Below are 22,600 nucleotides of genomic sequence, written 5' to 3'. Positions count from 1 at the left end.
TAGACCAGTAGTAGTTATTATGGCAGTTGTTAAGGTACTTCTAGACGGGCGGGGGCGGGGGGGGGCGTTCTGAATAAATTGCCCACAACATCGGGTTTCTCTGTTCGGTTGTGATAGACACAGCACACTGACTTAGCTTTGGGACTTTAAATTAGAGTAATCTTAAAAATGGAGGGAGACGATGGATTTCTTTTGAAACCCTAGGAGGGATTTTATTTACTGTAAAGCACATGAAAAACTTGTTTTTCTAAATTTAGAATTTCAATATGTTACTTTGCAGAAGTTTGGACTACCTATTTTCTCCTGAAATTATATTAAATTAAAACTTGATTTGTCATTGTAATAAATAGTATGAAATAAGGTAAGTATAGTCTGTTGTTTTGAGTGACTTTTATTGAAAGCTCTTAAAAGTGAATAACGTTTTCACAAATGTTGTAGCAGATACAATTTTTGTTGCGCCTACTTAATTACTGTACTGTTTTTTGATTCTTGATAGCACCAGGGGATTAAAATAGATGGGTGTTGTTTTTCTGCTGCTAGAATGTATGATGAATCACTCCTGGTTCTGAAGCCAAGTTCTTGCTGATAGCATTGCTGCTGACTTCTGTGATGTGTTGCCTTAGTATGGGCATTGCAGCGTCCGAGAATGTGCACAAAGCACATCATAATGAAGGTGATCCCAGAGTTCCAGAGTGCATGTAAGGATACCAAGGCCAGCTTCTAAGAGAATGGGGAAAAGAACTGGCCTAGGATCCTGGTCATTTGTAGGGAGACATCCAGTGTGTGAAAAGTAGCACCCCAGCCCTAACCTTTTTAAACAGAGTCATATCTGTCAGTTCAGTTAAACAGTAATAGAAAAAGGTGTCATTTTGAAGAGACTTGAGTTTTCTGACCATACCTCGGCATGCTGTGGTAGGTTGTGTTTGTTTAACTTTCATGCTTTAGGTGTTTTAAAAAATGTAAGGTGATGAATCTGATCATAAAATGTCCAAAGAAGGGAAAAGTTTTATGGCTTGCTTAGTATTGCAAAAAAAAATTTCCAGCTATGATTTTTTTAAGCCAAAAATAAGATTACTCAAGTAGACCGTATGCCAGGTGTGAATGAAGGGAAGCCGTTACCTTTGTGGATTACTAGGTACCATCACTCCCCAAATCTGAACTTGAAGTATTATGACGCCTTCAGAGAATGAGAAGGGGGTGCTGAGGATTTCACCTACCAAGAAAATGGGGTTCTTTGCTGAGCCTTCTCGGCTCCGTAGAGGCTGTGTATTAGAGCTTATGGGCAAGGTGCACGTTTGACTTTTCTTAGAAAACGTGGGCAACAGTTTTAAAGAGGATACGAAAATGAAGTAGGTTGGGATCAACACACTGAACTTCATTTCAAAGAATGAAGCTGAAAGCTGAAGCTTTGAGGGAGGAGGTAGAGAGGTCAGAAGATGGGAGATTTCAGAGTTGGATCAGAGAATATTAATTATCAGTGTGTCCAGTCTTTCTTCCTGGCTCTGCGAGGCAGCCGAGCCCTTTGCCCACTGTTTTGCCTGTGTTACAGCCAAGAGAGGGTTTGGAGCTCCCTGAGGCAAAGCCTGCGATATTTTCAAGGGCAAGGTGAAATGGAGTGCGATCAGTGACCAAGGGCATCAGAGCAAGTTCTGAAAGGCACAGAGGCCACCCTGCAGCTGGAAGCCAGGGTGCCGTCCCCTGATTGCCTGAGTGTCTATTCTGAAGTACAGATCAAATTCTGTGTGGTAATGAGTATTTAAACCGAGGTCATGTGTTAACCTTTTGCTACGATTTGAACCTGTTAGTAGGAATCTCAGTAGTTAACTCTCTGTTGAGTTTAGTAAGGGTTTTTAAATGTCTGCCACGCGACAAGTAGAGGCACGTTAGCCAGTTTCTCCTTTTTCCTGCATCCACTGTCTATTTCTACAACATTCAAGTAACACTGTGGTATTTTCAGCTTTTATTCATTTTATATTACTGTAAAATATGAAAACGAGTGGTAGTCATTTCTGGTAGGCATAATTTTCAGTCTACCCATCGCTTTTATTTGCCTACTTTGTTTTCTTTGCCCCGTCTCTCCCCCACGCCGCCCTTCCTCCATCCCCCAAGTCTGTATTTACATCTTCCAGGCTCACGTGGGACTCAGCCCAGATCTGACTGAACTTGGTTAACTTAGTCTGTGTTTTACTGTGCTAGGGTCGGAACATTTCTCCTGCAGTGTTTACTGACTTGTGGAGAGCAGAGTCTCCTGACCTGCCCGCGGAAGGAAAACCGAGCAGCAGTGCGAGGCCACAGTCTGGAAGCGGGCAGCGGGCGAGGAATTATAGGTGGCGAATGTAATCTTACAGGAGGTATTTGTCCCCCTCACCCCACCCCCCGTAAAGAAAATCACGAAGGTGCTAAGTGGTAGGCACGGCCTGATCTAGGAGTTGAGTTTTTCAGTGAACTCAGAAGGGGAAGCAAAACAAACTTACCCTGTTCTCAGCTGTGGGTTAAAATAACGAATAATGAAATAAAGTAAACTGGGTGAGTGAGAGGTTCTACCGGGAGAAGTGATTTAAAATGCTCTCCTGGCCTTTCCAGGCTGTTCTCCTTCCTGTGCGAGTCCTTGAGTCCTTCCCTCCCACCCAGCCACCGGAGGCCCAGTGCGGTCTTACAGGTTTCGCTTCTCGTCTTCCTGAAGCTCATAGTGCTGTCTTACGCGTCTTCTGTCTTCCCTGATATTTACTTTCATTTTATTTTCTCTTCATACTTTAGCCCCCTTCCCACTAGGTGCAGCTCAGATCCTTTATACTGTTCTCTGTCTTCTTCATTTTAAATTACAAACTCACCTCTCTTTTGCTTCTGGTCCTCAGGTGTTTTCTCCTTACATTATGATGTTCTTCCTTTTATGTTATTTCAAGTTCCTTTTATTTAGTTTCAATAATTTGTGCAGCAGAAAGGCAAGGAGAGCAGGAACAACTACACAAAGAACAATTTAGGGAGAATGGCTCAGCTCTGCAAGGGGCAGTGAAACAATGGTGGTTGCAAAAGTGAATTGTATGTGTATTTTTTTAAATAATGTTAATAGATTTTTCTAAATGGCTGTTGGTTTTGGAAGAGGAACATTTTTTTCCCTGCTTTTATCTTTCACTGATTCAAAAATTCAAATTATCCATCACATTCAAAGATTAAGGAAAAATATACTTTTATAAATATATGTGAAATATAAAGATTTTAAATAGTGTTTTTTTTTTATTTTAAGGGTTAGTAATACTATACTACACAATAATAAATAGTATATTGAGGAGAAGAATGTGTGAATGACGTATGATTCCTTTAGAAGAAGAAAATGCCAATTTTCAGATTGCAGAGAAGCACCTGAAATCATGTTTTATACGTACCTGATAATGTACAGAGGATAAATTTTAAGATATTCATTTCTGGTCATCATCGAGTGTATATAATGTCACAGGTATTCATTGGCAGACTTTCAGAACATTGAAAATTCAGTGATACTAAGGTTGGCTATTATTATTAACAAGCTATCTTTTATGTGTGTTTGTTTCCAAGCTAGTGGTCTTGGCGAGGCTGAGTGTCTGGCCTGTGTTACGATTAGTCATAAGGAACACGAGGTGCAAATGGTTTCTAACAAAAGCACCCTTTAAGGTTACCTTAATTGTTCTTTCCTGCCAGAACCCTAAAAACAATACTCCAGAGCATAAGATTGTTAAAAATGTGGTGAAATTTTCCTTGAAATATCGAGTGAAACATAAAGATCTAGAGAGATGGTTGTGAAAATGTGGATTTTATAGTATTTAGTCGCCATCTCAGAGTCTTTGAGAAGGGAAAATGCAGACAGTTTTCTTTGCAGTTTTCCCTCAGTTTTACTTCATGTGTTCTTTCCTCACATTTGATTCTGAACTGCAGTGATTATCTTGGTATGAATAATAATTTACAGATTAAAAAATGTGTATAGAACCCATTTTGGCTTATGCATTTTGCCACATTTATTGCTCCTTTTAAAATTTTATATGTTCTAAGAAAATGCGTTTATTACAATTCTAATATTGAAATATTCAACACGTTAAAGGTAGGTACAAATTTTAAACTATTTAACAAAGTGCTTTACTGCTGTTTGTCTTTTGTGACAAAGGTCTGTTTTATATTAAGTTTATGATTTCTGGAAAACTATTTAAGACTAATAAAAATTATCTGGCTCTTTCTTGGACTTGTAACAGCAGACGGTGACTGTGTTAGGCTTGACTCTGGAGCGATCAGGATACAAAGCTTGAGAAAATGGCACAAGACGAATTTAAAGAGTGCTGAACCAAGGGTCCCTTCACTTTACAGGAGCTACCCCACATTTAGCAAAATGGTAGGCTGCAGGCAGCCACTCTTATGCAACTGAGGCAGCATTGGTGTTGAGTGGTTTCCCAGGCATCGGTGCCCTTGCCTCTTTTCGAAAATGTTCCTGCCCTGTGAGAATTCATAACTAGTCTACATTTATATAGCTGTAATCTCTTACAATAGCTTCATTGATACTTGATCTCCATAGAAAAGCTTTATGGGTTCTAATGAGTCACTGCTCTTGAGGCACCAGCCGCCCTCCCTATCTGTGAGTGGCTTTGTGTCCTGTGTTGTACTGATTGTGCCTTTGGATGACAACTTACTTGAGTGATGGAGAGAGGCAGGGTAATTTATTAAAAGTAATTACAAAGAAACCTAACAAAAAGAGTAATTACAGCGCTGTTAATATGCAATTCGTTATTTTATTGTTGCAATATTTAGAACTGGGTCTTATTTGTGGGTCTCCCTTTTTTCCTTGTAAATCTCTGGCAAATACATAATTTATTAAATTCTCTATACCTAGGTCTCAAAGTAGATTTGGTTTTACAAAATCTTGGCTTTTTCTGCCTTTTTTTTTTTTTTTTTTTAAACTGGACCGAGGAAGAATGGCTGAGAAAATGTATTTTTGGTAGCCTCGGGAAAGAAGGCTGATCTGCATAATTTTATGCCATTAAATTTTCATCTGTTCCATAGATTTATTTTTTTAAGAATCTGCACCTTTAAGACAATGTTCTAAGAATTTTGAGTGTACTGAAATTCCTTCCATTTTCAACTAGCATAACGGAGAAAATTAAAGTACAGTCATCCACTTACCTCACGCACTTATTCACGTAATTTAAAAAGAATCTGTGAATGGGACTATTAATATAATAATAGCTGACACTTGTCATGTGTCAAGCTCTATTCTAAGTGCTTTGCATGTACCCGCTCATGTAAATGTACCATTACAGTAGTACCACCAACCAGCAATGTGCTATGAGGATGTTGTAGACGGGGGCAAACGCTTTGTGAAAGTAGGTGAGGTATAAACAAATCAAATAATTGCTGCAGAAAAGAATGCTTTGGGCAAGATTTAAACAAATTTTTTTAGCCCAGGCTATTGATAGCCCTAGACCATGAGCATAAAGGATGCATCTCTAAATGAGGAAAATCCTAGCCAGCGAATGTTTTGAAAACACATGAAAGTGTGCAGATAATTACACTATTGTTGATTTTAGCAGATCTGATGCCAGCAGCCAGCAACTCTTCTGTGCCATGAAAGATGAAAGCCATTTTAATATAAAACATGAGTGTGGCTGGAACAGGGAGGCGGGCAGAGAACAATCTCATGCCTTTTTAGTTACTTTTATAGGAAGCATTAGTTACATTCCTGTGATAGAATGCTTTACTTGGCTATCATTCTCATCTCAGGCGTTTTAATGATTGCTGTTTTGTGCCTAGCATCATACGGCAGTAATAAGATGCATTATTTTAGTAGTACCTACTGATGTCAGTGTCATTTAGGACCTGTGAATGTTTCCATTCATCTTCTATTTCAGGAGGCGGACACTACTATGTGTCTTTAGGTATAGCTGACATGTATTTCACTTACGTTTCTGGGTCTCTGAGTGCAGCAGAACTGACACTCAAGCCTTTTATTTTATCTCCAGCACTTAGGAAGGACCTGATTACATGCAGCCTTGATTACTATTTGTTGAATGAGTTAGATGAATGATTCCCACACATGGCACTTACCTTCCTAAATCATACTTGGCGATTACATTTTTTAAAAATTGTAATGTCCCAGTTCTTGTTTAATTATTTTGATCTTTAATGACAGAGGTTTTCACGAAGGCACATTGGGGAGAGCTTTCCTGGTTGTCGTGGGTCATCTTTTTCATCTCTTCTATAAAGAGAGCTCAGAGCCAGGAAGACCTGACCCTGGTCCCAACTCTGCCACCCAATCATGTGCTCCTTGAGTTTGTCACTTGACTTCTGCTTTCATCTGAAAATCCTTTCATTTAACAGGCCAGTTAGGCCAGTGTACCTTAATGATAAGATTAATGTGTGTGTTTGGCCTTGACTCTTTCTTATACTTTTATGATGTAATTTTTCTTTCGTCCATTTTTGGTATTTAGGAGGCTTATATTTTTGTTCTAGTGGTTACTTTGACATAATAATACATTTTGGTTTCTTTTCTTCACTTTATTTATTTTTTTGCTCTTGTGTATTGATTTCCTGCTGTGAGCAGTAGTGAAATTAGATGTTAACCTTTTCTTGCCCCTCCTCTTTTGATCTTCTGTCGTGTGACTTGAAATATTGTTTTTTTGCTCCAGTTAAACACCTTTAACACAGCCAACAAGCTGACAGTATTTATACAGTCTTCCCATTTCCTCCTCTTTTTTTTTTGATAGTTGTACTAGATTTACAGTGTCAGCGCATGTAGACATAGCATACCATATGCTTTATAAAATCCCATATTATAATCACATATATCACATTTAATTCTGCAAGTAAATTTATAATGCTCATCAGCTGCCCTTATATAACTGATCTTCAGCAATTGGGATTTTTTGAAGCAAGTTCCAGAGTGGATTTCTCAGGAAGAGCTTGGGGCAACTGTATTTCCTGAGGTCTTGCATTTTAATAAGTTTGTGCTCTTTCCATGTGAGGGTCAGTTCAACTAGACACAAAATTTTGGATTCATGTTTTCTTTGTTTAAGTGTCTTGAGTATGTTACTCCATTGTCTTGCATAAAGTCTTCTGCTGGTCTCAATTCTTCCCCTCAGAGTGACCTGGTCTTTTCTCTTGGACATCCAGATCATTTTTTCTTGAAATTCCAAAAATGTTACTTGGGTATGTCTTGTTGTGGGCTAGTTTTCACAGTTGTCCATTGGCTTTTGAGCTTTATTTGCCTCATTTGTAAAATGAGAATAATGGTAACTTTTTTTTTTTTTTTGCTACTCAAGAAAGTGGATTTGAAGACCACCTAAGATACTGTATATAAAGTGCTTTACATTTATTTTAGTTTCTGTGACTCTTCAAAGTCCCCTGTTGTTAGGAACTTTAAAATTTAGAGTATTTTATGGGCATTTGGACTTGAGTTGGCTTTATATTTGGGATAAATCTAAAGTGGATTCTCTGAAGTCTTTTGTCTGCATTTTAGCGATGTATAAATGCATGCCGACTCCTTGCGGTAAGCAGGCGGTCTGTGCCCATGCGTGGAGAACTTCTGGCCTAAAAACAGTGGTGCTTTTTGAAGGAATCTCACGTAGAAAACACTTCCTCCATTATATTCTACTCACACTCTTCTCACACTTAGTTTCCCACATAAAACTGGGTTTACATGACCGTGGTCTACGTGTAGAACAATACACAGGAAAAAAAATTTTTGTTTTTCAAATAATGAGGGCTGAAAACTCAAGTCAGTTCTCATCGGCCAACATGTTTTCTTGGATTTGCTGTACATAAGTCCTATGTAAGAAGCTGCTGGAAAATACCAGAGACACAGGAGATGTCATTTCTGGCCATGGGAGATAAAACACACACATATCAAAGATCATTTACAAAGCAGCATGTGATAAATTCAAACCAGTGTGGCACAAACTAAGGACATGAGTATATGATGCATTTTACCTGAGGCTACCCTGGACTCGAGTTTCCACGCCTGGGCCTTGTTTTGATAAAGCAACCTTTACACATGCAGCCTGGAAGTTGCGGTGGGAAATTGGGTAACTGAATTAACTGAATCCACTTTAATGCTTTTACATGATTTGTAAGCACAGATAGGGGTTTGATTGACGTACATGTAAATAGTGTTAGTGTCTTTATTTGAAAATGTGATTCTTAAAAATAAATTCATCCATGTTTTCCAAGTAAGGCTGGAACCTATCATAGAAATTCTGCTAACACTTATGAACCAGAATCATTCAAAAACCCAAGGCTAGAAATATAATACTGCCTATAATTCCATGTTTAACACATTCCTTATTAAATTCTGTTTTTATTTGAACCATTTATTTACTGACTTAACTGCATATCCACAGCACACAAAACCCCGAATAAGGAGTATGCATAAATACAGAGATGAATGGAAAATAGGCCTCAACTAGTTTACAGTTTGGTGTGAAAACCTGTACAAAGTGGGAAACAGAACTGAATCAAACGTCTATGAGTGGTAACGCAGGTATGTGCACAGAGTAGTTTGGATCTCTGTAAGGAAAGGGAACCCTCTCACTTTGGGCATTTTGCGTTATCCGTAAGTCTGGTCCCGGATGATAGCAGGGTATAAATATTTGTTCGAGTTTATTCAGCTTTTGTTATTTTGTAGAATTGAGGGTACCAGCATTTCGGTTCTCAAGATTCTGATGGTCTTCCCGAGAACATACTGACGCTGCAGTTAGCACTTCCCTTCGGCTTTTGCAAAGTGCCACCGCCAGGTCATGCTATCTCTGGGCTTGAGGATGTCAGGTTTTCAGTCTGTTTCACTCTATTTTTGCCCTTTTATTTGCATCGTTAAGTTTTGGAGTTTTTTCCTTCCCTAAACTTTTGGTTTCAGAATCAGGGATGGTGACTGCAAGCTCTAGAGCCCATTTCCTCTTGTGATTCTTGAACGTTGGATCGTGTTATTCACAAAGCATCGCACTTGTTTCAGCACCAGAAATATAGCATGACCTTTAAAAAAAAAGAAAAGTATTAAGGAAATAATTCTATGCCCCTTTTACCTTTCTGACGATGAGCACAGACTCATCGAACGAGCCACTGAATGGCATTAAGTGCATATCCAAATCATTAACATTTTAAATGTCTCTCTACAAATCAAGAAAGGTTTGTTTTTCAGAGTGTTAAATTCTAAATCATGGGTACGTGAAGGTTCAGACTTCATAGACACGAAGCAGGAAAACAACCTGATTTGCAGTGGTTAATACCAAGGAAACTATGTAAAGTGGGAAAAGATGGTCTTAGAATATGTTTGTACTTCTCTGGCATTTTCGCAGAAAACAGGAACAGTAGCCCTCTTAGGCAGCCGCCTTTATAACTGAAAGACAGAAAGCTTATGCTGTTCGCTTTCTGTGACCATTTTCATTTGATGTCCAAGGAAAGAAATTCATGGTCTCCATGAGGAGCAGGAGAAGTCAAAAAGGAACAGCACAAATCTAGAAGAGAAGCAGGTCACAGCTCTGGACTGAGTTCGTGTACAATTTGGTTTCTCACTTTTTCTCCTTAACTGTCAGCCACACAAACTCTAGTTTTCAGTGTCGAAGGTATGGCGTGAGCATTTATTCCTGACGCTAATGGTAAAGGATGCTGAGTGCTTCCACAGACGACAGAAGATTATGGTTCTCATTCTCTCTTTTAACAGTTTCATTGAATTTAATGTCCTGTGTCTTTTATATGACATAAAATTCACCCACATACAGTTTGTTGGGTTTTAAGACACTTACACAGTTGTGCAACCATCATCACAATCTAGTTTTAGAACATTTCCATCACCAAAACGTTCCCTTGTGTCCATTTGTGGTTAATCCCCATCCTGACCCCTAGCCCCAGGGAACTACCAATTTGCTTTCTGTCTTTAGTTTTGCATCTTACACAAATTTCATATAAATGGAATCATACACACTTTAGTCTTTTGGACCTGGCTGCTTCCATTTATCATCCTGTTTTGAGTATCAGAAGTATTGCGTATATTTGTGTTTGTTCCTTTTCATTATCAAGTAGTATTCCATTGTGTGGGTGGACTGCATTTTGTTTATCTGTTTACTGCTTGATAGACATTTGGGTTTTTTGCAGTTTTGGCTTATTATGAATAGTGTTTAAGTGTCTTTATGTAGACCTACTTCTTTTAGGCATGGCTTGGCCATAGGGTAAGGGTATGTTTAACTTTTCAAGAAACTGCTAAACTGTTTTTCCAAAGTGGCTGCAGCATATTTCCACCAGTAGTGTTTAAGGTTCCCAGTTTTTTTTGTGTGTATGTGTGTGGTTTGTTTTTTTTGTTTGTTTGTTTTTGTTTTTTTTTGTTTTATAGAGAGTGAGTGCAAGCTGGGGAGAGGGGCAGAGAGAGAATCTTAAGCAGGCTCCATGCTCAGCGTGGAGCCTGATGCAGGGCTCAATCCCACAACCCTGGAATCATGACCTGAGCCAATCAAGAGTCGATGCTCAACCAACTGAGCCACCCAGGCGCTCCTAAGGTTCCCAGTTTCTCTGTCTCCTCATCAGCCCTTGGAATTGTCAGACATCTTTATTTTAACCATTCTCATGGGAGTTGAACTATGCTTTCTATACTTTTATTTCTTGTGAGGATCTCAAAGTATTTGTATACCCCAATATGCTTGTGTCCCACATTTTACAGATCAGAAGGCAGTAGAGCAGTACCTGGAGAAACTAAATGTCTCACCCAAGATCCCCAAATGAATCACTGAGCTTAGAGTCCTCATGTAGCAGTTGGGGACACAGCAGCCTGTTTTCCAACTCATGGCTCCCTGTGACTCAGGGCCTTCTTTGTCCTTATAGCTTTGTTGGGTGTGGCTTTCTTTTGATCTTTGTAGAATGATCCATTCTTATCCTCTCTGGAATTTTGTCTGATGAAATCCAGTTGTTTTCTGCAGAGATGTGCTAGTGTCTTGGAGAGGTGCTCCTTAGCTGCAGTACACAGGCTTGTGTGGTTCAGGCCTGGCTCCCAAGGTGGGCCCTGTGGACTGTGCCACCATGTGTCATCCTGTCAAAGGGGGTAGATGCTTGCCTCACCAGAGCCTTGTGGGAGTCAAGTGAGGTGACTTATCGAAAACAGCTGGCATGTACTAAATATTTAATACATTTTACAGCACCTCTTCAGATGACTGTGAAGGGCTGATTATCTTGTGGTGTGTGGATGGTAACACCAGTCATATGGTTTTTTTTGTCTGTACGGTGAGGCAGGAAAACATTCTTAAATTTATTTACTAATTAAAACAATCAGCCATAGTTTCTTATTGTTCTTTGGTCTGCAGCAAATGTAGCAAGCAGTAGTACTTTTATAAGTTTGTATGTTTAGTCCCTGTCTTTTGGCTTCACTCAAGAAGACTAATCCTACTTCTCAGAGCTACTGGATCAATTCATGTGGGTCTCTCTTCGGTTTGTCCACTCTGGTAGAATAAGGTGTTGTTGTTCGTGTTCCAAGTTGAAGTGCTCAAAGTGTTCTTTAGGCTATAAGATCTGTGTTCTAGCAAAGTTCGGCTTTAGATCAGTCTATAATCGTTTCTTACACTCAATGTGTCATTGCTTTTGTTTCTTTGGACCAAAATGTTCTGATATGAAGTTCCTTTGAAGGCTGGTGGGGTTTATACAAATACCCAGCTAATGAAAAGCACTTAAATATGGGGCACACCTCCCGACTCCATTGTCACTTTGCAGGTCATGTTGAAGAGAAGGTTCCAGTTAACTTCTGTTGCCTTTTGCTGGCCAGAGTTGTAGTGTTTATTTCATGACAAAAAGTGAATTCTAGATAGTTTTCTGTGAGATGATGATTTTCTCTGAAATGACTCTTGGTCATGTTGAGTTTCTAAGTGTTAAAAGGGAACGTGGTTTTTGGATCTGTGAAAAATTTCATCTTGGTCTCTGGCTGCTGCACAGAACAGGAGCTAAAAGGTTGAGAACTTCAGAAACTAGCCTCCCCACCCCTGGAGCTGTCTAAAATGACTGGAGGAGCGTGCACAGGGCTGTAATGTTATGAGAGCTACTGGAGGTCCTAAGCGCGCAGGACCATGAGGGGGGAAATGGAGGGGAATGTCCCATGGAAAGTTGAACAACTCCGGTTTCACACTACTTTATTTGGGAGGCCATACGGGATGGAGCTGTTAGACACAGGGAAGACCTTACGGCTTCTCCAAGGCCAGCCTTTCTACATGTGAAAACACGGGGGCCTTGAGAACATTTCGGTCCCAGGCTGGAGTGCCCACCTGGAACCAGAGCCCGCGTCTGTCCCCATTTTTGCTGTCTTCACCTGGGCACTTCCCCCAAAGCAGGGTACGGGGGCAGAGCGGCTTTGGACTCCAGGTGAGAAGTGGGTCCCGCTGGTCTTTGTTTTGTTGTAGGGCATGGACAGCTGCGGGAGGCCTGGAAAGAAGGTCTGGGGGACTCAGAATGTCCCTACAAGGCCACTCCTTGTCACCTAGAAACACATTCGGAGTGAGGGCCCTTTCCTAGCATACAGAGGCTTGGGTAGGCACGGGCCAGGTCTGATTTTGAGGGCTCAGTCATGTCCGAACACAGAGAAAGACTTCATGGTGAGACAACTGGGTGTCTGCAAGGGTGGACGTGAACATTTGCTTTTCATAATAAATGAGTGAATTTTACAAGGCACAGATTATTTGAAGTTTTTGTGATGCTTATCACAGGCCAGGCAACTGCAACACGAAAATGTTGTTGGGGTAGTTTTTTTAATCAGACATAAGTGTGACCAGATTACTAGGCATTTTATTTTGGAATGTGGTAAAGGCACACCCACAAATGCCTTTTCTTCAGTCTGTGCAGATATCTTCAATGTTTATTGTAAAATGCAAGGCTGCTTTCTGTGTTTCTACATATTCCTACCTCGATGTATCGCACATTTAGAGTTATGTTTTTCTTCAGTGTCTCTGACTTGGCTCGTGGCTTACAGGCCAAATCAAACCACCTCTACCTCCAAAACAGTATTGATAAAACCAGTGCTGAACTTGGATTATGAAAGGTTTAGTTCCCAGAACTTGCTGTACTGTTGGCAGGGCAAAGTGAGTAGGAATATTATGATCTAGGGGAAAAACTGCTTGTGTTTTATCTGCAACACAGCTGGCAGATACAGAAGGATAGTGCCCCAAATGGGCAGACGAAAAGGGGGAGTGGGTACTGAGCTGCCTTAGATTTGCAGAAGGCACCCTGTCCCCTCACTCCCAGCAAAATGAAAGGGGCTGGAGAGAAGGCACGGGATGAGATTCCTGCACTGCTGATCTGGTACACTTTGAGTCTTCTTTAGAGATCAAGTCCGTGGCTTGGTCAACAGTAGCATTACCCAGTCCTAGAGCACCAGATTATCATAAGACAAATTTCGATGATGCTGAACTGTCCTTCAACAAAGGATTACTGCTGCACCCGCACGCACATATAACTTGGTTGGTATGCATGCAGACGCACACACGCATGTGCACACACATTTACCTGTTCCATCGACCTCTGGCCTCCAAGCAGGGGAGGTTAGGGCTGAGGCCTGCTGTTGTGACCACTGTCTCCCATCTCAGAGGGAAGCTGCAGGCTCTGTTTCCACAGCTGGCACTGTTTGAGTCTGACTCATGCTCCCTGTGCGTAATGCAAAGTCATTGTCATTGTGAGCCATCTGAGGGAGAGGTTTGGTGGAAAAAGTGACGGTGGAGCAAAGCAGGCTCCAGAACAGGGGGTGAAAGATATGTTTTTTGTTTAGTTTCGCTGAACTTCGTAGTCACTTTTCTGAGAACTGCCGTCATCCTGCTAGAGTTGGAGATGCTAGAAGAGAGATCTGGCTTATTGCTGCAGGACTCCTCACTCTTGTGTTCGCATTCTTAAAACAGGAGGAGGGGAGGAGAGTAAACTTAGTGATTGTTGTAGATTTTGAACATGTATCCATAATTTCTCAGTTTCCAGTTTTTTGTATCGAGCCTGTTTTGTGATCGTGTACTGTTGCAGAGAAGAGAAGGGGATGTACTATAAATATGTGCAAACTTCAGTGTTCAAATTATTTGTATTCAAAAGGAACTTCCAATAATCGGGAGGGTGAGGCATGTCATTTACAAGAGGGTTAAGAATAAAGGAGTTATCTCTATGCTATTTTTGATGGGACTTTTTCCTATGAAAAACAGTTACCAGCATATATGGAAACACTTCCTCATTTTTTAAAGACCATTCATTTTAGTATCAGAAATAGTTGAAAATCAAAATAAAGTGGTTATTTTAATAATAGCTCAGTAGAAAGAGTTCATGTGTCAAGAGCATTTACCTCCCAAAGTTTTCTGACTCTAGTTTTCTTAGCAAGAAAAATGTTAATCTGTTGTGGATGGACACTTTTTTTCCCCTCTTCTCAGAACATGTGTGGTTTCCATTAACTTCTTTCTCCACAGAACTTTGGAGATGGCCACCACTGATGCCTATGGGTCATCTGTGCTCCTAGAATTGAACTGAAATGGTACAGTACATTTCTCCCCCTCTATTGTCCTTCACGACATGGAATTCATAGTCAGATAGATGAATTGAAATCCCATCTTTATCCCTTACTAGCTGTTTCACCCTGGACAAACTAGCCAGTGTAAACCTCAATTTCCTCATCCGTAAAATGGTTACTGTAAAGCATTTAGCAAAGAGCTGCCACTAGATCATTGTTCACGGATACTAGTTATCAGCGTTATTGGTGATAGGCTTTTCCAATACCATCGTCAGGGGTGAAAGGCATTTATCATATGTGGTGTATTAAGAGAACAGAAGGAGCCCTGAGAAGCAGTAGGATAGATCAAGAAATGTAGCCACAGAAGAATGGCCACGTTGGGAACATCAGCCTGGCATCTCTGGACCAGCTGGAGTGTCCCCAGCATTAAGACCAGGGAGGCAGCCCAGTGACTTCTCTGGCAGGTCTCAGCTATGCCTAAAGGTGCACCTCTCTCCCAAGCTGACCCAGGAGTCTGCTCTGTGGGGCCACTCTACTTTAGACAAATGCTGCTTTGGGTTCTGTTGGAAGTTTCCACTAGGCTCCTCCGAGACAGTTTTAGTTGGAAGTCCTCAGAGAGGTTTTATTGATTTGGGTTGAGGTCTTAATTAAAGTCATCTCAGTCATCAAAATGTCTGGCTATCCAGAAATACAGTGCTGGTGTCTGAGCACTGTAGAATTCCAGGAAGTTATCAAAAATAAGCGTTGAGATATCCCCGCCCCCCAGCAACCATAGAGGTCTGAGTTTACAATAACTATTATTCTTATGTAGAGCTGGCTCCGAATAGTGAGTTTCCCCAGGCGCAGACTTACTAATAGAAACCCACTTAGACACTGAAGAAATGGGCCCAGTGTTTTTCTCAACTATAAGTAATGTATTATGCATGATTTAAAAAGGCTTTTCAGAATGTCCTTGCTTATGTAAATCAAGAATCAATATTTTTTAGAAAGAAGTTTTTATAGATAAGCCATCACATTATTTGATAATCAGACATCATTTTCAAGTAGTTAAAAGGGTCATTGGACAAAACCCAGTGGACTGACTTTGCTCCCTAATTGCTAAGGATTGAAACTCCACATACCCTCTAAATTATGAACAGGCTTGAATTTTTTATGGGAAAGAAATTATTTTTTTATGTAGGATAATTTTCATGTCAACATTATATTAGCCAGCTAGCTCTATCAGGTTATGCACGTTGCTGCTTTTACTCACCTGATCCCTACTTTTCCTCTGTGAAGTTTATTTTAAATAAGAGATTCAAGAATGAGAGAGAAAGTAGGTTTGGAACGAGGGGAATGAATCATGGGAAAACACTGCTGGTCCTTTTCATTCGTCCTTGGCATTCTTGGAATATTCTTACCTCTGTTGACAGCAGCAGTTCAGCTGCAGGCTTGCTAGCAGTAAGGGGCATTGTGGGGCCCCCTGAGGAGGCGGTCGCTGGAACATTGTCCCCGTTTTCTCCCAAGCAGTGCCTTACCTCTCTGTGAGTGGCGAGAGCCACTGGAAGGATTTCATGGGGGATGGGGTGGGGGGGGGAGCTCAGCAGAGGGCAGCACTGTGACCCCGTGTGAGCACTGACTGCCCCAGAGATGGCATGTTCCTATACTCTGGGCCAAGTGGGGGCCCTGCCGGCCAGTGTGTCTTCGAGTACAGGCAGATTGCTGGTAGGGGGAACAGTTTTATTGGTTTTATTGCTTCTGAAAATAGAGGAAATACTCAAGAGTGGTGGGAGAGAGGAGGATAAATATAGCGTTTCCGTTTTCCTGCTCATTCTACTGTTCTTCACAGCATTTCATTTTTCTTAAGATGGATTTTTATCCTGCCAACTTCAACAGAAGATAATTGTCTACCATTTCTATCAGATCGGTCCTCTCATCACTTGTGTACTTACCGTTGTTTGTTTATTTTTCCTACTCAGAAACTTTTGTACAAGGTGGTCCTGAAGGTGCTTGTCCGTAGACGTGGCACAGGTATCATGGGTTGCGGCGGGACCTCCCGTGAGTAGATGGCAGGAGCAGTCTTGGTGTCCTAGCTATGGATGGTCAGAGATTCTGGATACTGACTACCTTGTCCTTGTCCTTGTTTCTTCCATGACCCATTTCCTAGAGGGCTATTCCATGTGCTTGTCACCCTGCCCCTTCCATCAGCCCACAGTGCCCAGAACCTGTTCCTTGTGCACAGGAACGGTGCCGGATGCCATCCAGTGTGTTACCTTGCTGTGAAGGCAGCTAGCACCCTGGCTGCAAGGCCCTGCCCAGCTGAGCAAAGCAGTGAGTGTATTTAGGAGGTGCTTGGCAAAAGTGGACTCGGTAGGAGATGGGAGGGGAAGGCAGGCTAGGTCGTCTTAGGGCATCGTACACGGTGTGCCTGTTTACCAGACTGAAGTTTGTCGTTATGTAAAATTATTAAGTAGGTACCCATTTTAACAAATAAAACTAACTTTGAGGTTTGGGAGGTAAGTGGCTTGTGTTAGATTTTCGGCACATAAACTGAATATAAGCATTTCCCTAGTTTCTCATTTCTTAATTGTTCAGAGTGTCCATTAGCATGCTTATCCTAGTGCCTGGCCTAGGTTTGCCTATTACAAAGGTCCTATGTTCATAGGGCAGTGGACTCTGCGTTCCCAGGCCCCAGCACAGTCCCCGCCGGCAGTGTGCAGTAATAAGTAAGCTACTCGTAGTTACCGGCTAATAGGGCCATGACCCGGTTTGAACTCCATAATGAGGAAAGAGCAGATTTATTTGCTCCCCCTGTGTGCCTCCCTCCCTGCCATGCTCCTTTATTATCTTTAAGAGGAAATTGAATAGCAAAATTCTGCATTCTCATAATGTTAATGGCCTGATGTCATCTTTTCCAGTCTGGAATCAAGAGAGAGGGATGACCAAAACACAGATTTAACATTTCATAGCTGTCCAGAGCTTCAGCTGTAGGCTCTATGGGTATATGTGTGTATATGTTTTCAACAGCTTGTGTAATGTAAATAGTGTGAAATTCAGTGTGTAATTCATTGGTTTCTAATAATTTTGCCAAGTTGTGCGGTCATCACCAGACTCCAGTGTTAGAACATTTCCGTCGTCCTTGAAAGATCCTTGGTGCCCATTAGCAATGGCTCCCTCCCCATTTCCCCCCACCCCTGCTCCCCAGCCATGGGCAACCAGTCATCTACTTGCTCTTCATATAGATTGGCCTTTCTGGACATTTCCTATCAGTGGAATCAATGTGGTTTTAATACATTTGCCTTCTTTCACTTAACATAACGTTTTTGGGGTTCACCCATATTATAGCATGTGTCAGTAGTTTGTTCCTTTTTATTCCTGAGTAGTATTCTGTTGGATGGATATACCACATTTTGTCTGTCTCTTCACTCTTTGATAGACATTCGGGTTGTTTCTAGTTTGGGGCTATCATAGATGCTGCTGCTATAAAGACTCACACAACTTTTTGTGTGGACATGTGTTTTCGGTTCTTTTGGGTAGGTGCCTAGGAGTATTACAGTAAATTTATGTGTAACTTATTAAGAAACTGCCAGATTGTTTTCCAAAAAAGCTATATCCTGTTACATTCCCAGAAGTGAGTGATGTATGAGGGTTCTAGTTTCTCCACACCCTAACCACAGGCTATATTTAAGGAATAACCTTAATTTTTAGCTTTTATTTGATATTCTATGCATAAAAGAAAGGTAGAAACTGTTTTAGTGTTTTTGCAATTTTTCAAGCATTGTTAACACAATTTAACCGAAATTGTAGTCCTTGGTACTCTGTCTTCTCTAATCTCCGGGGTCTACCACCAGTCAGTGGTGCAATAGTTTGCAGTAGTTTTACAGTGTTCCATTTAATTATGTTTTGTGTGTGTGTGTGTGTGTGTGTGTGGACTTGATATGAAGTATGCAGGGTATGTGTGTATGTGTGCTGTTAATTGTCTCAACATTAAATTAGTTTACTTTGAGAAGGGATTTTATTTTTTGGACTTTTGTTTTTAGTTTCTCTGTTCAGACAAAAGGTTATAAGTTTATATTTCTTTTTTTTTTTTAAGTTTATTTATTTTGAGAGAGAGTACACACAAGTGGGGGAGGGGCAGAGAGAGAGGGAGGGAGAGAGAATCCCAAGCAGGCTCCACGCTGTCAGCACAGAGCCTGACTCGGGGTTCGAACCCACGAACCGTGAGACCATGACCTGAGCAGAAGTCAGGAGTCAGATGCTTAACCGACTGAGCTACCTAAGCGCCCCAAGTTTATATTTCTAACTATACAGATTGTCTTAATATAGAGTAGACACATGTGTTGTAGAACCATGTTTTATGGTACTTTAAATAATCAAATGGTAAGTTTCTAGTTTATAGAATTAGGTAGCTTTTAAGCATTCTTTGTTAAAAATGCAAGTTGAGGTTTTTGTATGAATCTGGGCCATTTCCAGAGGCATCACAAAAGTTGTGGAGGAATAATTTATCACATAATTTGACATGGCAGGTATTTCTGTGCACTTTCAAGACCAAGTGGTAAAAGTTGCTTATTATTTTTGTGTACTCTAGGATTTGCAGGTGTGTTTTATTCTGGCAGTGAGCTTATCAAATAAGCATTTTCTAAGCACGTCCTAGTCACAGCCAAGCTTCCTGGGTGATGTCTGTGGCTGCTCCATGGGTGCCTCGGGACACCTGCAGGCCTGCTTGTCTTTTGAATCTGTGCTTGTCCAGAGTTGGCTTTAGCAGTGACTGGATAAAGATAACGGTTTTTCAGGGATGAGAGCACCTGACCTCCCAAGAAGAAAGGATGAGAGGGGTACCCGAGTGCCAAGTGACAGAAGTCCATGGGAAGGAAACAGCAGCAGAGATGTTCTCCTATGTCCTGATGGCTGAAGAGACCACTGCAGCTGAATACAATTGGCATGAACTGTCCTAGTCTCCATATCTGTTCTGGCACTTTGACATGTGGGAGCAGTTTGGTATAAAGGAGTAGTTCTCAAGGGGCAGAATCGCCCCCATGAGGATGATGTGGTTATCACGGCAGTTGGGGGGCACTGTGGCCATTAGTGGGCTGCATCCAGGAACCGTGTACCTACAGTCGTAGTTCTTCTCAGGGTGGTGAGGAATCAGCTGCTTTCCTCAGCGTCTAGGTGCCTGCTGGAGAGTTACACAGGTGAAAATCCTGGCTCTAATCTAACTCTCTTGTATACACAGTTTTAATATTTACCAATTTTCTCTAGGAATGTGACTGCCAAGTAAATCTGTGAGGATTGTATGTTGTTGAATTTTCCCCAAAGTGCTTGCCATTTCAGAAAACTTTGTCCTCAGTGGGAATGCTTTTGTGTCTGAGTAACTACACAGCATGCTTGATTCAGTTTGCATTAATAGCTGTGTGTGTATGGGGATTCTTCAGGCCTCTCATTGCTTCATTATGTCTTTTAGGGTTCACGGGTTTGTACATACCGCAGTGCACATTACTACATTTGGACCTGCTTTCCTTTGACTTCTCCTTTATGTTACAGATGGGGCATTCTGTTAAGTTCTCCCTCCCATTATTTGTGGTATGTGTGTTAGGCTATCTAAAGATTTCTCTTTGAGTTAGTTTTAAAAGCGAGGCATTGTTTCTGATACCATGAGAGCCGTTGGCTCCACGTTCCAATAGGCTTTCAGTCCATGTTACAGGTGTGTGTGGAAGGGGGTGTCCCAGGTGATGGGAGGTGCAGGGGGAGCTGAGTTTGCAGATACCTGTGGAGGGCGGGGTGCTGCATGTCACTGAGCTGTGCTCCTTTGCTGTAAATGGATTCTCCTGTGGGCTCTGTAGTACTCCCTGGGACTACTTGCTGTCTCCTCCAGTGCAGAACCCTCCCCTCAGTAGGGAAGGGGGGCGGGGGGATGGTCACGAGGCTCGTTACGTATTTCTGAGAAGAGATGCAGAGTGGAGAGTGAAGAACTTAGCTGTCAGGCTTCATGATGACATTACCTAATTCCTTAGGGGCGCTGCATAGACGCACACATTAAATCATCTTACCAGTCTCAGTTTTCACAGCCTTGGCCCTTCTGTCTGTGTGTGTTCCTGACAAGGAGCTGTGCCCCCTGATACACACTGGAGCAGCCCCTTCGGGCCTGTGTTTTCTTAGCAGGGCAGTTACTCGGAGCCCTCACCTGCAAGTGTCCTTCTCCCTGTGAGTGACGGTTTCCCCTCCTGGGCCCTCCGACACCTGCCAGCCTGTCATCACTCTGGGCCACTTTGTGCCATGCCAGTCCCTCTTCATCCCTGGGTTTTCGAGACGTGATATTTGACCGGCTCCTAACGATCTTAGCACTGATTCAAGTTTGCAGATTTTCCGATACTAATTATTCTCCTTCTAATTGTTACTGATATTTTGGGCATTTCAGTGCTTATAAGTGCCTTCTCCAACAGCTTATTAGGGACACAAGGAGGGAAAAAAATTAATTCAGCTTTCTCATGGAAGCTCCTGAGAAAGATTTACTGGGGCAGGGACTTGGAATTAATTTTAATTTAGTTTATTTGTAATAACCCAAGTCCACTGTTAATAGAACAACTTGAGTTTCCACTAAGCCATGCGTAGGCCTTTGAGAGTTTCTTGGTAAAATCTGAATGACACTGCAGGGTAGCTTGGGCCACAGTATGCCCGCCCCACGGGGCTGATTGGGTGGGCTCTCTGGGGATCCCAGTTTATGTTGCTCGAATTGTTGGACATCTAGATCGAGTGCTGAGCTAACTGGTGCAGAGTGGTATGTCCCCAGTTTCTACACAAAGTAACTTCAGTTTGTTCTCCTGTGTGGCACCTTTCCTGTATTTTTACTTCAGCATGTTTAGCTCTGTTTCCCGTTTCAAACCAACGTGAGCCAAGAAAATCAACATTTTTTTGTTGCAAAAGTGGTATACTGTCAATTAGAGAAGACTTAGGAAATACAGGAAAGGATCAAGAAGAGGGTTGAAAACTGACAGTAATCCAGTCACCCGGAGAGCTACTTACTCTTAACATTTTGGTGTTTGTCTTTTAAGTCTCTTAGTGAAAAAACTTATTGAAAAAGAATGGGAGTGTGTTTTGTGTTTATGACTTCAAAGGTGGTTCATTCAGGCTACTTTTTATTTTTTCCTAATTAACTGAATTCAGTGATTTTGAAATTCTGCCTTTTTGGAAAGGTCTGTTTTATACCTTTCATAAAAAGTTAACTTGCTTGACAGTGAATGCTGGAATCCTGGCTTTCCCAGGGACTTGTGTACCTTAACTAAATCTGTGTGGAAATGACCCTGTGTGTACTAGAGTAAACCTTTGTAAACGCAATGTCACCATCTCACGAATGGATGGCAGGAGTGGGTGTCCAGCGCTTGTGGGTTACTCCTTTTACCTTTGACTTTCTGCGTGTGGCCACTGATGTAAACAGTGGCAGCAACATGCTGTGTCTCAGCTTCCTCTCTCGATGTGAATCAGACAGACATCCATTTCAGGATCTGAGGGTATGCTACCAGCTCGCCTCATGACTTGTGGGTCGAGCTTGCAGTCACAGTATGGGAACTATGGAAGATGAGCCTCTGTTCAGCAGTTAAATATGGGGCTATTTCTGTTCCACTTCAGGAGTTATGCTGAAATTGATACTCCCAGCTTGTTTTTAAGGAATATGCAGTTACACAGCCATCTTGTCTTTTCTGGCTTCTATTAAAATGCAAATAGTCTTAACTTCAAAGTAGTGTAATTGAGTCCTGAACAGGGGTATAACTGATGCCGTGCCTCTGGTTTGTTTTTTTGGTTTTTTTTGTTTTTTTTTTTTTGTTGTTTTTTTTGCAGCCAGGCTGGCTTTTCTGGCTATCTTGCTCTCTACATTGGTGAAAACCCCTCCCAGAGAGGCTTTGTCCCAGGCTAGTGGAAAGTCTGGCATGTGCATTGCCCATTTCATCCTTGGGGTGTGCAGGTACACACGTGTGCGCAAACACACACACATCGTCACGGGCCTGGTAGTGTTACCACACAAAGTGAATGTCATACACAAATCTGTGTGGGTGAATAGTGGCGATTATTTTGGCGATGAATGGATTTTTCAGTATTTACCAGTATTGGCTTAAATGGAGTCAGTGTGTCTGTCTGCTTTTGCTCTTGGTGCATCTACTCTTTTTAGTTTAAAAA

General features: G+C 41.6%; 1 protein-coding gene across 6 annotated transcripts in view; it reads left to right on the top strand.

The window, feature by feature from the left end:
* AOPEP (aminopeptidase O (putative)) overlaps positions 1 to 22,600 on the top strand; it is a 341,245-nt gene that overhangs the window by 266,352 nt on the left and 52,293 nt on the right. The window contains exon 14 of one of the 6 annotated variants that reach the window (XR_008291206.1): positions 2,197 to 2,351. The exons of the other annotated variants lie outside the window; for them this stretch is intronic. The gene's annotated coding sequence lies outside the window, so the exon portion shown is untranslated. The remainder of the gene's footprint in view (positions 1 to 2,196; positions 2,352 to 22,600) is intronic. 6 annotated transcript variants of the gene reach the window in all.

The sequence above is a fragment of the Acinonyx jubatus genome, chromosome D4, assembly GCF_027475565.1.
Source record: "Acinonyx jubatus isolate Ajub_Pintada_27869175 chromosome D4, VMU_Ajub_asm_v1.0, whole genome shotgun sequence".
In the NCBI taxonomy this organism is placed as follows: domain Eukaryota; kingdom Metazoa; phylum Chordata; class Mammalia; order Carnivora; family Felidae; genus Acinonyx; species Acinonyx jubatus.
Note: the sequence above shows the minus strand (reverse complement) of the source record. Positions and strands in the feature narration are given on the sequence as shown.